The sequence below is a fragment of the Cyclopterus lumpus genome, chromosome 13 (assembly GCF_009769545.1).
Source record: "Cyclopterus lumpus isolate fCycLum1 chromosome 13, fCycLum1.pri, whole genome shotgun sequence".
NCBI classification, from domain to species: Eukaryota; Metazoa; Chordata; class Actinopteri; order Perciformes; family Cyclopteridae; genus Cyclopterus; species Cyclopterus lumpus.
Genome location: NC_046978.1, coordinates 10,237,756 through 10,254,354, shown reverse-complemented (window position 1 = coordinate 10,254,354; position 16,599 = coordinate 10,237,756). Strand labels below are relative to the sequence as shown.

At 40.9% G+C, this 16,599-nt stretch overlaps 1 protein-coding gene across 1 annotated transcript in view; it reads right to left on the bottom strand.

The window, feature by feature from the left end:
• The window catches only part of tiam1b (TIAM Rac1 associated GEF 1b), a 39,314-nt gene extending 22,985 nt beyond the window's left edge, over positions 1–16,329 (bottom strand). Inside the window, exon 1 of the mRNA XM_034548418.1 lies at positions 16,234–16,329. The gene's annotated coding sequence lies outside the window, so the exon portion shown is untranslated. The remainder of the gene's footprint in view (positions 1–16,233) is intronic.
• Between the last annotated feature and the right edge of the window lie 270 nt (positions 16,330–16,599).

Sequence of the window (16,599 nt, the reverse complement as noted above, 5' to 3'; positions counted from 1 at the left end):
TGCGTGTAGCCGCCGCATACGAGTGGAAGCCCAACCCCTCTAGTGCTGCATGCACTCTGATTTTCTGTGAAGAAGGGAGTTACGTAAACTGGAGCTGACCCCGTTTCACTACCTTATGTTGCTCCCTTTCCCTCCTTCATTCTGCTCACTCATCATCCCTCACCAGTACTGCAATGCACAATGTTTGATGGTGGCCCATTCATATAACCCTGCAGTTTATTGCCGGTTTCATTCAATCATATTTGATAGAGGAAAATAACAAAAAACAAAAGAGGTAGGAACAGAGCCATGAAATGCCATTGCACTCATTATAGAAAACAAGATTCGCTGAGGGACACAAACATGCTTACAATATGCTATAGCAGAAACATACCAAGGGCTACCTCCAGGGTCGTTTGTTCTCTTTCCCACATAGTGCCCTTTAGTGTTTCATGCGTTAGGTGAAAGTTTAATGGCTTTGCAGATGTCATCCCTGGAGAGAAATAAAATGTCCTGTGTGTTTAAGCACAGCTCGTCACTCTATGGGGCCTACAGGGCTGCATTAAATGTAAAAACAATTTTAATAATCTCTTCGAGAATCTATTTGACAGGTCTAATGGTCAGCTGAATTACAGGTGAACTTTACTATGTTGCTGTGCTCTATTTGATAGTCTTCTTTCAGTGGTTTCCATGTTAATTTGATGTGAAATTAGCCACAAAATTAGACCGTTTCAAGCAGCGATAAGGGGCTTGAAGAGTGGAAGATGTGGTGTCCTCAGCCGGTACCGTTAAGGCAACCCACTGTGCTTTGACCTTGGATTTTAAAGCACAACTTCAATTGTTCAGCCCTGAAATATGTGAACCAGCGGTTCATTCACATACGCCAAAATGGTCACAAATGAAAATAGCTGATTGATTCTGCAACACTGTTAGAGTGCAACACAAACCTAATTCTGTGATTATACATTTACTGTCCTTTACAGCAGCAAAGTCAGAGAAAACTCCAAATCGAATAGAAGTTAGGGAAGTAAGTGTGTATGAAATGAAATGTCAAACTCGCATGAAAGCAAAGTCCACTAAGCGAATATCAAATCAGCACGTTCATCATAACGGCACGAACGGCTTCTTGTTCAAAGCCACTACATCATTATTAGTTTCAGATTACTAAAAGAGAAGAACGCTCTTTACAGTACAATCATTTTGCAGTATGATCCATGATGGATCTGCAGCTACTTTTGCCTCTTTCAAGGAGATAATGGATTCCCTCTGAGCATAGTCCACCAAAGGGTTTAAGATGCAAGAGCACATATGGTTAAGAGGTTGACCCGGACAAGCGCTTAGGAAAATAAATGTACAAATAAATATGCACGCATGTTTCACATTTTAATATTCAGGGACATTTAAGTCACCAGAATATTCAATTAAAAAGGTTAAAATGGCCTCAATTCCACAACACTATTTTCTCTGAAGCTGCAATGCTGCTGGTGCACCACATCCATCATCAACTCTTTAGTAATACATGAGGAAAAAATGCCATGGTTGGAAACAATGTCGTAGAGCAACAAATCCCCAGCAGTGGCCAGTAGGTTCTTCTGGCAATGCCTGCTTACAAACACTTGTGTGCTAGTGTCCCCATATTGTCTCCTCACGATTGTCCTTCATCCAAAACTACATAAATGAATTGAAATTAAAAAATTGATTAAAAAATGCTGCCAGAAATGTGGCATTGGTACAGAGTGAGGATGAAAGTAAGTGGGTCATTTCCAGCAGGCTGCATAAGAGCACAGGACAGCAGAAATCTCAGAGGATTTATCTGTGTAGGCCCTTATTGAAATGCATAACTACAGGAGATTCCAGCCACCCACATATGACAAAGATGAATAGTTTTATTGTGACTCAAAATTGGCAACACAATGGCTACAGGGAAAAGCACAGAGATTCACCACAGCGAACACCACTTCAGGAGGTTGTAAACAGTCAATCCATGAAAAGTATCAAACTGCTTCTAAATGAACAGCTGATGATATAAAATTAGTTGCTACTTTTAGAGATAAGCTGGGATTTCTTCTATTCTCATAATGTTTTCAAATTGGAGCAGGAAAAAGTTATTTAAACTTAAAGACGTTTTAGGTTTGGTTCTCGTTGGCCATAAACTGGATTTATGCAATGAAAGACTTCAGAAAATGCTATCTAGAGTGTATCTGTAATATCTACATGACAGCGTTGGAACATGAAAGTATTCTGATGTATGTTTGAACCATTCTAATTACTGATGATGTGGGTGTTATCCGAGACTGTTTTGGGAGAGTCGTGTTAATTTTTCCATGCCATGTGCCGTTTGTCATCCCTGAAATATGTGACAGGTAGATTTAAGGTCCTTTTGTTATTAAATACCACTTAAAAGCCCACGTGATATTTGACAAATACTTGGGCCTGTTGAAACAGGAATAAGGGTAATAGTCCTAACCCCCGCCTGCTCTTCTTCTCCTTTGGATCCCTTAGGCCAAACATGTCAAGTTGCTTGTATTATTAGAGGAAATGATGAAAATACATGCCCTTTGGCTAAAAACCCAACCTATGGACTTTCAAAATAAGGTAGAATCTACTGACAGTGTTTGACACCTGGTCACACATTCCTATATTCATGAGCTCCAAGTAGAAAACAGAATACTATCATTAATGTGTAGAGTTACTTAGCTGCATAACCCATTGGAATCAGACACATAATGATACAAACACCAATAGATCTAAATCCTGACACAATCTGATTTTGACTCTTTAAGTTGCTCCGATTCCTGCAAACAAATTCCTTACATTTAACCTAACTACACTGGTGAAAGGCAAGAATGCACCGGGCCGACTAGTTACACGCTCCAACACAAAACCCTGTAATCTGAACACTCCAGTCTCTAAAGATAATAACACAGGTAGTTGTATAGGGGGGGTTCCACTGAAATGCTGATATAACCATGTACCAAACAGCAATCTCTTGTTATCGTGACTCATTTTCTGCTCCCGAGTGTGCTCGACTGTGAATATTGCCCACTAGGCGAAGCAGAACAGCTATTATTTGTGAGAGATAAAATGGTGTAAGGGTCGAGTGAGTTAGAACCCCCATTTACATTATTCAAAACCCAACTAGGCTATGATTTGAGCTACTCTGAACAGCCAAGCAGGCTTTAGTGTCCCAACAGGGCACATGTCTCTTTACATTTAACTGACTGTTTGCTCTAATCAAACAGTTTCTCTATATACTATAACATACAAGCTTAAAGCACAGTGACTTGATACATTCATTTTCATAGAGTTAACTATGGGTCCATGCATGGTGGTACTGCAGTGGTTGTCTATCTTAAGCATTGCAAAAGATAAGCCCCAACTGTGTGTTACATTCTTTGCAATAAATCTGCAGGCACTGATTTTGGGGCCTGTTGTTAAGCAGCAGCTGGGATTGTTTAGCCTGGTGGCACCTTTGTCCCTGCCAGTGTTTTCTCTAGGGCACCACTGTGTGCAGAGGTCACTGCTTCAGCTGGTGTTTAAGCTGTATGGGGTTTGTGTACAGCAGATGCTGCAGGTTTTGTTGGGTCATCAAGTCTTTTGTCCACTATATAGGTAAGAATGCTTTACATATGGCCATTGGTAAAAAAAAAAAAATGAAATTGTGTAGATTTAAAAGTATAGAGATTTTCTTAAATTGTTGCGCACATTTCTAAGCAAAATCTGATCCTTTTAACTGTGGATAAGGGTTATTGCGCATTGGCTGCACTAGGAGATGTGTGAAATGACCACTAAGAACGAACTCAATGCTATATTATCTCACATAAATAGATGACATGCTAAGGACAGCAGTTGTCTATTTATTTATTTTCCAACATGGCCAAATATACATCATTTTGTGAGATCATGGAGTACTTTCATCTCTATGATCAGTGCCAGCAATGTGCTTGTTCATAGGGTAACAACTGAGGTGCCATCAGACCACATCCTGCTTACGGCTCTTTAGCTCCTCATTGACAACCTTTGAAGTGCTTAAACAGCTATTAATTGGAGGAATACGTGAGCCACAGACTACTGTTAATACAAGGGGGATGGATACAGGTTGTGATTCTGTATTTTTTATCTGCTTTAGGGAGTGGGGGAAATTTATGTTAAAACTATGATTTGATATGCCATTTAAAATTATTAGAGCATCTGAAAATACATTCCTGCATGGTTTTACAAGACAGACTACTCCCATCTGAGGAGAATGTATCACTTGTTCAGATTGAAGAACTACTGACAACACTGTTTGACACTTGAAAGTTTAGTCTCTACTAGTGTAAGATAGATACATGTAAGGCCCATGTATTGCCTGTGATTATTTGGATTAGCCAGAACAAAGAAATTATGTTGAATAACTGAATTCAAGCAAACAGCCATCATAGATTAACCTCCCATTTATTTCATCCTTCTTACATTTGATCCAATAGCTCCCATGTTCATTATGTAAGACACGTTGTCAGAGCTTTAATATTCCGTTGAACTTTTTTTTCTTTAATTCTGTTAGCGCAGCTTTTGAATTTGGATGGAAGCGAAAGTGCCAAAGTACATTTTTTTTGAGAGTCATTCAAACTTCTCGCCCAATATTGTGAAACCTCAATTAGAGGCTGAAGAAATGTTCACTGCGAGATAGTGACAGAAGGATCACACAATATTTAACCGTTTGCATTTGACGTATTCATCTGGGAAATGGATAAAAACACCTCATGTAATAAAAAAAAGGCTGCAGCCGCTGGGACAAAACATCATAATCACCAGAGACTTTCAGCCGGTGACCTTCTCATAGCGTGTCACTGTAAGTGAAAAACACCAGTCTGCCTTTACATACTTCACATTCCAGACTTTTACAATTTGCTCCTCCACAGTCTGACTCTAAACACACCCAACAATTTTCCCCTCACACAAGGAAAAATGTGCTTGACAGTTTTATGTTTATAGATTTGTCATCAACAGTATCAATCCTGAGACACACTGGTTACCAAAACACTGGGGTTCTGTTGCAATGGTAATTTCACCAGGGAAGATGATCTACAGAGCACTGGCACACCAGGATCTATATGACAAACAGCTGCAAGATGAAATCAGATATTGGTGGAAACAACAGAGTGATAATAATATATATGTCTACCTCTATATAATCCATCTTCCCTAGCACTGCCAATGTCTTGATGTCTTCCTCACTCAGTCTTCAGCTCAAGAGCAAGGTGGGTCAATACTCGAAGGTGTTGATGAATAGGAAAGAAAAGTATGTAGACGTATCCTATATGCCACTATATAAAGGACACACCACGGGATAAATGTGTGATGAGACAATGTAAAGATAGTTGTAATAGAGAAATGTCATGTCAGTATGAAGTGTAGAATTCTGACCCCAGTTGGCCATGCAATCTTTGCATTTTATTAAATTATAATCCAAACAAATATGTTCTGCTCCTATTCAGAAAGCCAGCATTACCACAACACAGCCATGAAATGGATGTTGATGTCCTCATACCAGAACCCCGTCCACTGCTGGGGAGCCATTCACTTACCAATCTCAGTATGGCAGCTGCCTTGTCTTTGCCTGAATGCCCCTTTGCTGGCAGCAGGATAAACAAAAAAGCCAAGGAAGGACATAGAGGAGCAGAAATCCTGCATCAGAAATGTGTTTTTTAAATCTGGTTCACTCAGGATTTCCTTCCACAGAGGCAATCATTTGCTTTCTTGTCAATGACTGGTAATACTTGCTATGTAGTATCACAAGTGCAGGGACACATTTCCAAAAAAAACACATCTGGGTCAAAATCGAGGCCCATTTTTTTTTGGCATTTTAATGACAACATTAATGATAATAGAAACATAAATAATCTATTTAGTTCATGGTGCAAAAAGATATTTAAGAAGGAGAACGTCTAATCCTGTGAACTCTTCAGTTTACGAATGTCACTTTGTTCTTTCATCACATCACCAACATTTACAGGCAGTAATATACACATTTGATCTGAATAATATCTATGGACAGAGCATGTGGAGAAGCCATGCCACGAGGAGTGCTGCGCATTGTTGCCATCGGTAACTGCATCAAACTACTTGCATCGTATTGAGGTGTAAGAAAATCAATGTGAACTATAAACAAACTATAAGCTTTTGTTGGTACTCACAAATTTATAGCTAGCATTAGGCAACTTTCTCTGCCTCGCCTTGTTGAAGACTCACGGTCACGTGCAATCTGTGCATTGGCATTACAAATGTAGAACTTATTCTTAGATCCAGCACAGCTTGTGGCGACAAGTTAAATGGCAGAAGAAAAAAAATCTTACTTTGACTGAGCAAAAAAAACAATTGGTAGCAGAAGCTCATGCGGACAGAGGAATGTGAATATAAACAAATTAGCATGTGCCTAAAGCAAAATAACACTGATGACTTGCCTCAAATCAATCTATATGAAATGTATTAACCAAATAAAGACCATTTATATGTAGTGCTACTTGCTTTTAGACTATCAAAGCAGCAGTTTGAGTTCTGTGGTATCCAACTGAAAAAAGACATTTTGCTCTGTATTTCGTCTAATTTTTATAATAAGCCAAGTATCTGAAAGACCACCTGATCTCTGAGGAACTCTTCTGGCTAGTAAATCTACAATATAACCTTTGTTCTACTGCACACTGTGCTTTTCAATTAAGTTAGGCTCATGACAAGACCATGCAAACCAATCTGTGATTACAATTATTTTCCTCTCAAGAGAGTATTGTAAGATTAAGGAAAAGCCTGGCATTGTATAAGTTTTTAATATAAAGCTTTTAAAGTGTTTGTTTTTTTAAAGCTTGCTTTCCTCCATTCATAATGGGAACATTGTCAAGCTTTACAAGCCTGAAAGCAGAGCCTGACCTCCTGTCCTGCTAAGCCTTGAACGGTCAATACATTTCCATAACTATGACACCAGATGACCATTTCATGCCCCTCTCCCCACCGCAGGAGTCACAACAGGCTTTCAAACACAAAGCTGGGATTTTAAATGAACTCACACATCATAAAGTCCTCCAACCCCCCTCCAAGGATGCGCTCTGGGAATTCTCCTTGACTTTGACCATCTTTTACATTTGCAATTCATCAGCATCACAAAACTGCAGCCACCACCACCACTTCTTTGTTATTACAATGACACAGACACAAGCTGTATTGTTTGCGTCTGGCAAGTGAATGCAGCGCAAGACAATGGCTCGCTGCCTGCTGTTGTAGGTAAAGCTCGGCCCTACACAGGAGTGCTACAGGTACAAACACGAGGTGGAAACCCCACCCTCTAGACAGGCTGTGAAGACCTCAGGATATGGTTATAAAACACACGCACACAAAACATGAAATTACCGGCCGAGAGCATGCAAATGCAAACACTGATGGAAACTAATGAAAATACAAACCCTAAAGACACAACCAGATCATAATAGCTTTGGTTGCACCTGATAAATGTAACTACACTATGAATGCACTGAAACCCATGCTTACAGGCCAAATGTTGACTGTGTGTTACTGGTGGTGTGATTTAGCACCTCTGTTGGAAGGTAGGAGGTTTGAGGCTGGACAGCCATTTGTCTCTATCTACTGACACAACCACAACACAGTGCTATGAAAATACACAGCAGCAAACACAATGACTTACCTTACAGTGTACCACGAGAAAAATGTCACTTCTGCTTTTCCACAGAAGACACGGGAGAAATCCCACGCATCACTCAGGGGAACATTTCAAGCCTCACATGAGAAGATTATTGATACCCCTCCTATAAGTCCACAGCAGACTGACTACCAAGGATGAGTTGAAGAACTGAGGGAGGTGACCGTTTGTAACCCCCCCCCCCCCTCCACCCTCCTCCTCTGACTCATTCACACTCTTCACCCTCCCCCCCCCCCTTTCTGGCTCCCTCCTTCATTCTATAATTCCACCCCCCTAAACTACAAACCTACTGCTAGCAGGAATGTGTGTTCCCTCCCTCGTCTCCTCTGTGATTGCCCCTCGCTCCAATCTGAGAAGCTTTATATATTTACACTAAATGTTACAGCCTTTTAAAAATTGTAAAAAAAAAAAAGAAAGCTTTCAGATTCAGCTGCATTTCTCAGTCTGGATCAGAAGGGTTACTTAAACCTGAAATACAAATGTTACCTCATTTCTTGGCTTGGACAGAAAATCTTTCTTTCATCTCTTTGTAGTTTACCATAACAGGATTTGTAATGACAGGATTCTGGAAAATGAAACTCATGTTCCTTTCGCCTCAAAAGGCAACAAGGGCTGAAAGGTTGCCGTCTCAATGTGTTGCGGTGCATAATTTGGATCATTCAGTGACAGCCCCAAATGGACCTGTGAATGAGAAAAGGGCTGGACTTGCTGTTGTCATAGCACCACTGATGTCGTGTGGCTATCAGGTCAGCAGTGACAGCGGTGCCGGATTCATTTTGAGGTGATGGAACCGGCAGAGGGAACAGGGGAGAGGGGAAGGGGAGGATGTTGGATTGAGGGCACAGCGACGTCCGTTCAGCTGCAGCCTGCATCATGTGCTCCAGAAGCAGCTTCGCATGCACACTGAAAGTAAAACGTGCTCCGAGCTAGTCGAGGGTGTAGTCACCATGACATCCATGCAGAAGAGAGACGGAGGGAGCACTGAGCTTAGTCCGTCTGAAAGGAATCCAGAGATTGGAGGGTTGATTTGCCGGGTCTAGACTTCGTGATGACTATGACCAAAATAAAAAGCACTTAGCATCGTGGTCAGGATAACTTCCTCTCAGTGCATTTTTAAGGTTATGACCGACATAAATGTCTGGTCTGCAGAAGCAACCAGAGCTTAATTTCACCATGTAATCTTCCAGGAAAACAGAATTTTATTTTTTGGTTCCGTGACAAATTTGCTTCAAAGCCAACACACAAAACAGACCGTGCCAATTTCAGTTAGTAGACAATTTGTCTGGACGAGATCCAATGACAACAAAATACAATCTGAAGACACGGTGTTGAGAGATTATTGTCTATACTCACAATCTACATAAGCGGCAAAATAAATATATATTGTTCCTGGATGGTGTTTTATGATAGCGGTAACTGACAACCAAATATGAATCCAAAGTGAGCGTAAATATATAAAAGTTGATGTTACATGAGATGAGATCATCCTATCCGTTCGTGGCCTTGCTATTTGATCAGGCAGCAGTGCAATAAATGCCTCCATCAGTGAAATTTGGGCCAATGCTGAATCCACGTCTGCCCTCACCACAGGAATGTCAGAAATGCAGATTGCTTGCATGGAGCTCAGCTAAACAAAATACTCTGCTGCTTTCTAATCACAGACACAAGGCTATTAAACCCAGTGTCAACCACACGCAGTGTGGGAGTGGATTGGACATCCGATACATCGACAGGTCATTCAATACTGACGCAGCAGTTTGGCAGGTGAGATCACGTTTACAGATTTACAGTAACATTTAGGACCGCTGCTGCTGTCAGGTGTCACAACCAACTGCAATCCCTGCCAATCACCTTCAGCCGCAGTGAACGAAATAAAAAAAATAAAAAAATGTTGAAGGGGGAGGAATGATAGCAATCCATTTCCCAGGATAGTTCACCATGTGTGACTCCTAACAACATTACAATAATCTGGTTTGCATTTTACTTGGATTACCTTCAGAAAAATACTAAATCTGGTTGACGATTTTGTGTTTGCTAGACTTGATTTGCTCAAGCTGGCTCAAGTTAGTCAGGAGGCCTTTTAACAATTATTCTACAGTAATTCCAAAGCGGTTCCAATGCGACTCAAGTCCATCCCCCCACCATTTTGCATGTGCCCTAGCTCCTGTAAAACAGCTGATGCTCCCAGCATGCTTCACATCAGGGATTGTTAGACGGGTGATGAGCTGTGCTTCATCTTCAACAGATAAAGCTTCATTTAAAAACTAGATTCTTCAGATGTGAGGCCTTTACATAAATAATCAGAGGGTTTTAATACTTCTCAAGGCTCTGGACCCTGAATATCTTGACACACACACACACACAAACACACACACACACACACACACAGGCAGAGTAAAATAACAGAATGAAAAAATAAATTCCACCACAATATGAAAATGCTATAAAAACAGTCTATCAGCAACAGCAAGAACGTTGACCTGCACAACAAACATGCTTTCTTGTCTCATGATTAAACTCCCGGTTAACACACAATGATATATCAAGATGTAGATTCAACAGCATTTCTCTGCTTATTCAAGCTTTATTCCCAGAACTGTACACTATAAATATAAGTGCACAGGTGTATACAACATTTGGTTCAGTAGGAGGCAGTTTTTGTAATCTACAACAACACTGAAAAGAACATTCATCACCAAAAGGGTTCAAGTGTTTATTTTTTTTACGGTCTCCTCAATCTCAACAACACTGAGGAAACACATGATCCATTACACTGAAAAATAACACTATGTACAACTGATATCTAAAGAGAAAAATGCAACTGTTACGCAAGACATGAAAGCAGTAACCCCAGCCCGGGTAGAGATCATTAGCAGAGGATCCAGTGGTCTCCAGCAGTGAGTTGCCTCTCAAGAGTCGACTTCAAAGACGGCAGTATAGAGGGGGAAATCATTTAGAATGCAGGGGAAAATTGACTGGTCGAGCTGAACCTATATGAATCATGGGTAGCTCTCCAACACTAGTTATTAAAAAGATACTTGGAACATGTTACAGTTGCTAAAACGTAGGGTAGGGTCAAATACAGTATGCTATAGTTACAGAAAGCATACTTACCATATAGTAGGCTGTCGAGAATGTGTGAACTGCATAGATAGAGATAGTTTATTAATCATGCAAGGCAAAATTATTTACCTACAGCAGCATGAAAGTGTCTATGGCTCAGTAAGCGCTAGGCCTTAAGAAAATTGTGCAAGAGAGCCTTTGAAAACATCCAGAAATGTACTTGTTTTGTACGACCAATATCTCAAAACGCTCAAATATTCAATTTAAAAAGAAAACGCGCCAAATTCTCACATTTGAGAGGCATTCATTTTCTTTCAGTTGAGTATTTGATTAACTTAACATGTATTTAGGACCTACTTTACACTAAACGTTATTTAAATATTCTTTATGTAACCTAGACAAATTTAGTGTAGTTTTAAGTAAGGTTTATTTATATTGCACTTTTCACAGACAAAGGGTCACAAAGTGCAGTAATCAATTAAAACAAATTGACTATAACCTTGATTAGAGATCTTTAGTCCGCATATCACCAAATAAATGCTTACTGAGAGAGGTTCAGATTCACACCCAGGATTACAAATTATTGCAGTATGCTACTTCAAATCCCAAGCCAGAGTCTACCTCAAGAAAACACAAGGGCATTGAGAAGTTCTTGTTTATTATTGATGCCATGGTAAAGTTAGCCTAGTTCCAACCTCCCAAAAGTGTCATATAGCAGTTTAGCGCACGTGAAACGTGCACGTGATGATCATCACCATGTGCATTTCTGACAGCCAGTCATACATTTCGGCACACAGCTCAGAAATGGGAGGAGCTGAGCTTTGATGGGGCCTCTTAATGCTCATCTGTCATGTCTTTCCAAACCCAATGACCATTGTGGAGACAAATTAACTTGGTGCTGAGAAAGCCCATGTCTTCCTCATGCTCGGAAGTCAAGTTGAGAATCATACAAAAATGCTAAAGAGGTTGTTTTCGGGGAAAGCGTCAGGGATCAAATTTTCTCCAAATCACGCTGACTGTCAGCACATCATATATGACGTCACTTTGTCAGACGCTGGAATATGTGTGGCAACTTCTGCATCCGTGATCAAAATGTGCATAATTTAATGCATGTAAAATACCAAAGTAAGGTTAAAAATATTCTGTGAATCACCTGCTTAGCAGCACCTGTGCCAGAAGAAAGCAATACTGCAGTCTCTCAGATGTGTACAATCTGTCTGATTGTGGAGAACAATGGGAATCCTCCTGTCAACTATTAAAAGATGGTGGAAGACAGGCTGAGACCGAAGCACATCAATAGTCCTCTCTAATGGAGACAGATGTCCTGTCAGCGGGAGCAAGGGAAACTCAACACGGATGTAAACAGAACAGGAGGGGAAAGCATGGGTGTCCTTCAGCCATCAACGAAGACTGCTTGCTTTAGAAATAAGCAAACTCTTCAAGAAAAGCTTAATGCAAAGTTTAAGAGTGTGTCTCAAGTTGTAGAAAAGAATCGTCTGTCCTGTAAAAGACAACCTGTAAATAGTTTAAGGCTACAATTAATCTTTTCCATTAAGTGACTTTTTTCTTTAAATTATTGGAATCGTTTCATACATGTTAATTTCCAGCAGCCTAAGGCATACAAACTTCAAATTGTATGCCTTTTCTGAAAAAGTTAAACTGTTTTGATAAAACTGAATTATAAAAAATGTAATTTATAAAACTGAATTATAAAAAAATATATAATTTAATTTATAAAACTGAATTATAAAATATTCAATAACATAAAACAGAAGTCCTCACATTAGTGAAGATGGGAATAGCAACTTGTCAACACTTTTGATCAACTAATCAGATATTCACCTAATTGTTACTCCTAAAATATTTTGAAGTTTACATTTATTGAAAAAGCTGAAGTATGGGATTTCCATTCACTGAACAGAGCTTCTATTCAGCATCAGCAAATATGAAATATTCAGAAAGACGCATACAGTATCATGAAGCCCAGAGTTTATTCAAATATTGAAATACTTTGTCAGCACTGTGAATCTATGTGAACTGCAGTAGCGTCTACTATGACCTCTTTTATGGAATATGACTATGGGCCATTTTTATGACACTTAGGCCCTGCTGTAACCTTTTTTTAATGACAGAATCTTTTTGGTATTTTCACATCTGGCTATATGTCTGCAGGGCACTGAGGCTTTAGCTCAGTGTGCTCGCCAGTCAGTTACAAGTCATCACAGGTTTCCTGGTAGAAAAGATTTCCGACTCAACTAAGGACCAAAGCTAGCAGTTACAGAAATCAAACGTTTAAAAACACTCTGGTATTGAAAAAAACAAACATTGATTTTACAAAATTCAAAACTACTGTCAATATTAATGCAGAATATAGTAGTGACTTTCTCTTGGAATGACTAATTTTCCTGTTATCATTCTCGGCTCGGCACATTGTTGACTTGGCATTAGACCGTCTTCAGTATTTACTTTGCATTACTTTGGAAAAACGTGAAGAGTTATGTGCAAGTGGGACGGAAATGAATAATTCACAAAGAGGACTTATCAGGGTTAAATTATGCGCATTTCAAGAAATCATCCGTGTTTGGTAATACATGGCTATACGCACATGAAGAACAAAGTCATGGATTGTACACAGAGCCAACAAATTACCATATGAATGTGGAGACATTCTTTCATGTGTGGCTACGCTAGTCGCTACACAGACTCATGTTGGGCTAACTTTTGAGATCTTTGAGATGGAGAGTTAAAGAGTGTGGACACAAGCCAGAGGGCGAGCAGAACTAGTTTCAACTTGACCACACAAAGACAGAAAGAGGGTGAGGTCTCTGTGCAGGCATGTCACACAGGTGAGCTCAGGTTACCACGACGACACAACAGCAGGCACTGAAACCATTCTGCTGGATGCTCCATAGTATGGGTGTTCTCCTTCCATGGTTCTCCGACACAGACCAAAGTACTCAAGCTGCCGATTAGGTCATCAATAGTATCTGTAACCACTGCAGAGAACACCTACCAACGGTCAATCATTGCCTCTGCCTTAACTTGGGACTTGGATAACGTGTGGGTCCTCCACCGAAACAACTAGTGCCCATTACAACGTACCAAACTAAAAACGATTAATCCACCCAAACTCTAAAGCATCGGTGAAGCTCCAAACACAGACTGTGAAATGTTTATGCATTTAGACATAATGTGACAAAACAATATCTGGATATATCAATGGAGGAAAGGTGAATTAGCAGACATTCAAACCCAAGAAAAAGGAGTTAATCAAAAACAAAAAGGCCAGTGTTGCTTTTGGGACTTGTTATTTCAGTTACTGGTGAGAACATAATGAATGCAGTTGAGTAATAAATCCATAAGCTTGAAAACTTGCCAAAACACAACTCAGCTGAAAAGTTATCACAGCAACAATGATTTTTTTTTTTTTTTTTTTACAGCTTCAGAGTAGAATTGAGCCATTTGTGCTACAAAGTTCTCTATAGAAGTAACCCTGCCACCGAGTCAACAGTGGTGCTGTTGAAATGAATGGAATTGTTTATACAGTGCCATTAGTCTGAAAATGGCAATTTGATTTTAAATATTGTCATCATAGGAATCCAGTGACCAACGTAATCAGACACTGAAACATTAAAATCACAACAACATACAATTGACTTTCCCTATTCATTTCTAATATTCACTCAAAGCCACTTCATAAAGGTCAGCAATGTAGTTTAACAACTGTGGGGTTTGTTTTCATGTTATAAAATCAATGTATATTTTTGTAATTTAATCTTTATCTAAACAGGGAGTCCTTTGAAATTCAAATATCTTTTGGCCAAAACAGCACACCAGTTACAGTTTAAATAGAAATAAAAACCTAACGGACCAGAAATACAATCATCAGAAAGCAGTTACATGAATATGTAATAGAAAGGAGTACTGTAATACTCCCATTTTCTTACATTTCTCACCCGTCTTAGTTTCTTGCCCTCGGTTTAATTGGATGCAATCTAAGGACCCATTGACTATTGGCCTCTGGGGGCAATCGGCTAAACTTCTGGGGTTCTGGAAACCAAAGACTGCTCCAGTGTTGTTGGTCAATACTACTTGGACAACAACATGAAACCAGAATGCTTCAAATACTTAAAACATGATGAATGTGGGAGCCTCTACAAAACATACATAATTCTTTATTGAACGTTAAAAGGACAGAAGCCAAGTTACATGTCTGGATCACACTGAGCACATCAACAGAGAGTGGAACGATATGCTGAAGATGGTTTAAGAGCTTTCTGTGGCTGTTACGGCCATCAACCATCATGAAATTAAGCCACTGCTCTCAAAAAACATATTTTCAAGGATGCAGGTGAGTTGAATAGGCTACAAGCTGCTGACTGAGAAAGACAAAAAACGGCCCCTTGTGCTCCCAGTGGTAACATTTATGTTTTGTTGTTGTAGAAGAAACGATATTTCTCTTGGCAGCAAACACTAGACGCATCCTCAAAATGTGTATATTGTTTACACTTCAGGAATAAAAGCTGTTGCAGCGCATTGCTGTTCAGTCGTTTTCTTAAAACACTTAATAAAAACATTGCAATACAACGTTAGTTCCCATGAGCGAAATATGTTGCAGTGCTACAAACGAGCATCTGCTTAGTCACCTCTGCTGTGATGGTCACAGCCACCAAGCACACAGAAACGGGACGGGAAGACACCTCTTCCAGCAGCAGGCTGGGACTGCGGTGACGCCGCAACAATAACGTGACGCCTTAAGGTCAGCGGAGGAAAGCAACTGCACGAATGAGCCATCATAGCCTCTCCACTTGAGTCACCTGCGCATGATCCGTCTGCCGAGGCCATGTGTACATGTGCAGCTGCACGAGCCTGGATCACCTGTAGCGAAGAGATGCAACGAGTCCGGTCGAAAGACTCCGCTTCATGCAACGGTGCACCGCAGCGAGGCCACAAGCGGCGGCTCCTCTCCCAATCAGACGCTTGTGACCACAAGACCTCGAAGGCATCACGGCGGACAGGCTGCCGGTCAAACCGACATCCCGTTGCTAATGGACATCCGGTACTTGTCAGAGCTTCTGTGCATTCATGTACTGGGCTCGAGGTGTCTGAACGTGCAGGTTACACTGCTGTAGCCACCGTCCACCGTCATGCAGGCTACGTGGATGTTTTTCACCGACGTCGGAATGAATGAATCGACTACAGATGCGCAACACCCCCATGTAAAAAAAACACACACACACACACACACACACACACACACACACACACACCAAGGCAGAGTAAAATAACAGAATGAAAAAATTCTGCTGCGTGTCGGCCTCTTCTACTGGATCCCTCCGGCCGCCCCAGTGCGGCAGTACATGACACCCCTGATAAACTTGTGTGATTGAGTGACGCAGACATGCATAACGGCGCTAGGACCACGCGGAAATATGATCGGACATCGAGCCAATTACCCTAGTCATGATGAAGAGAGCACGCGTCCCGGTGTCCTTACGTACCCGTCTCAACCACCGCGGGGATCTGCCTGCATCCGTTGGGACATTGACATCTTCACGTCTCCCACAGCGGTAGTGCCCATCCGCGCCTCGGAATCCTGCCGCCCGTCCAAGGTCTGCCGGTCCACAGACCACGCGTGTTGTTTCCACACCGCCGAGAGGGGCGGAGCCCACGGTCCTTGGAGACGGCGTGCAAGTGGATCGCGAGAACGCCACTTATTTATTCTCGGAGCCAATCAGCTGCGGTTCACCTCGAATCGGCATTCAATGACAGTGAAGAGTGTTTAGGTTTGGAATGAGACAAATAATCTGTCTTGAACCCGAGCGCATCAGTGAAAAGGTGTTTGGTGCAGTGTGACTGGGCATCAC